Source organism: Rhamphochromis longiceps, linkage group LG13 (assembly GCF_057381845.1).
Source record: "Rhamphochromis longiceps isolate RC_006_pf linkage group LG13, R_longiceps_female_GT1.1, whole genome shotgun sequence".
Classification (NCBI taxonomy): Eukaryota; Metazoa; Chordata; class Actinopteri; order Cichliformes; family Cichlidae; genus Rhamphochromis; species Rhamphochromis longiceps.
Window position 1 is genome coordinate 36,250,115 of NC_140569.1, and position 2,500 is coordinate 36,252,614.

A 2,500-nucleotide genomic window follows, 5' to 3' on the forward strand; every position below is an offset into this window, starting at 1 on the left:
CTGCCTCGGCTAAATGGAGAGGGAATTTCAGCAGGGCCAGGGCACAGGCATGGACCTTTTTCAGCTGCAAGGGAGGCAAGAGCAAGGTGTGATGTAGGTCCCCGGGGCCTGCTGGAGGTCCAGGTCCATGCCCGATGTGAGTAGCAGCAGGGCCAGCGCGCCCAGGAGCACATCTTTTTCGACCGTAAAGGGAGACAGGAGGCCGACTCACTGCCTCGGCTAAATGGAGAGGGAATTTCAGCAGGGCCAGTGCACAGGCATGGACCTTTTTCAGCTGTAAGGGAGGCAAGAGCAAGGTGCGATGTAGGTCCCCGGGGCCTGCTGGAGGTCCAGGTCCATGCCCGATGTGAGTAGCAGCAGGGCCAGCGCGCCCAGGAGCACATCTTTTTCGACCGTAAAGGGAGACAGGAGGCCGACTCACTGCCTCGGCTAAATGCAGAGGGAATTTCAGCAGGGCCAGGGCACAGGCATGGACCTTTTTCAGCTGTAAGGGAGGCAAGAGCAAGGTGCGATGTAGGTCCCCGGGGCCTGCTGGAGGTCCAGGTCCATGCCCGATGTGAGTAGCAGCAGGGCCAGCGCGCCCAGGAGCACATCTTTTTCGACCGTAAAGGGAGACAGGAGGCCGACTCACTGCCTCGGCTAAATGCAGAGGGAATTTCAGCAGGGCCAGGGCACAGGCATGGACCTTTTTCAGCTGCAAGGGAGGCAAGAGCAAGGTGTGATGTAGGTCCCCGGGGCCTGCTGGAGGTCCAGGTCCATGCCCGATGTGAGTAGCAGCAGGGCCAGCGCGCCCAGGAGCACATCTTTTTCGACCGTAAAGGGAGACAGGAGGCCGACTCACTGCCTCGGCTAAATGGAGAGGGAATTTCAGCAGGGCCAGTGCACAGGCATGGACCTTTTTCAGCTGTAAGGGAGGCAAGAGCAAGGTGCGATGTAGGTCCCCGGGGCCTGCTGGAGGTCCAGGTCCATGCCCGATGTGAGTAGCAGCAGGGCCAGCGCGCCCAGGAGCACATCTTTTTCGACCGTAAAGGGAGACAGGAGGCCGACTCACTGCCTCGGCTAAATGCAGAGGGAATTTCAGCAGGGCCAGGGCACAGGCATGGACCTTTTTCAGCTGTAAGGGAGGCAAGAGCAAGGTGCGATGTAGGTCCCCGGGGCCTGCTGGAGGTCCAGGTCCATGCCCGATGTGAGTAGCAGCAGGGCCAGCGCGCCCAGGAGCACATCTTTTTCGACCGTAAAGGGAGACAGGAGGCCGACTCACTGCCTCGGCTAAATGCAGAGGGAATTTCAGCAGGGCCAGGGCACAGGCATGGACCTTTTTCAGCTGTAAGGGAGGGAAGAGCAATGTGCGATGTAGGTCCCCGGGGCCTGCTGGAGGTCCAGGTCCATGCCCGATGTGAGTAGCAGCAGGGCCAGCGCGCCCAGGAGCACATCTTTTTCGACCGTAAAGGGAGACAGGAGGCCGACTCACTGCCTCGGCTAAATGGAGAGGGAATTTCAGCAGGGCCAGGGCACAGGCATGGACCTTTTTCAGCTGTAAGGGAGGCAAGAGCAAGGTGCGATGTAGGTCCCCGGGGCCTGCTGGAGGTCCAGGTCCATGCCCGATGTGAGTAGCAGCAGGGCCAGCGCGCCCAGGAGCACATCTTTTTCGACCGTAAAGGGAGACAGGAGGCCGACTCACTGCCTCGGCTAAATGGAGAGGGAATTTCAGCAGGGCCAGGGCACAGGCATGGACCTTTTTCAGCTGTAAGGGAGGCAAGAGCAAGGTGCGATGTAGGTCCCCGGGGCCTGTTGTCGTACCATAGGCACGAGTGGTGTGTGTGTGTGTGGCAAAGAGTTTCTGCGCAGTGTACCAGGGGCACGGGGAAAGGTTGTTGTACCATAGGCACGAGAAAAGTTGTTGTACCATAGGCACGAGAAAAGCTGTCGTACCAGGGGCACGGAGGAAAGTTGTTGTACCATAGGCACGAGAAAAGTTGTCGTACCATAGGCACGAGGAGAGTTTGTGTGGCAAAGTGCTACTGAGCGGTGTACCAGGGGCACGGCGAAAAGTTGTTGTACCATAGGCACGAGAAAAGTTGTTGTACCATAGGCACGAGAAAAGCTGTCGTACCAGGGGCACGGAGGAAAGTTGTTGTACCATAGGCACGGCGAAAAGTTGTTGTACCATAGGCACGAGAAAAGTTGTCGTACCATAGGCACGAGAAAAGTTGTCGTACCATAGGTACGAGGAGTGTGTGTGTGGCAAAGTGCTACTGAGCGGTGTACCAGGGGCACGGCGAAAAGTTGTTGTACCATAGGCACGAGAAAAGTTGTTGTACCATAGGCACGAGAAAAGCTGTCGTACCATAGGTACGAGGAGTGTGTGTGTGGCAAAGTGCTACTGAGCGGTGTACCAGGGGCACGGCGAAAAGTTGTTGTACCATAGGCACGAGAAAAGTTGTTGTACCATAGGCACGAGAAAAGCTGTCGTACCAGGGGCACGAGGAGAGTTTGTGTG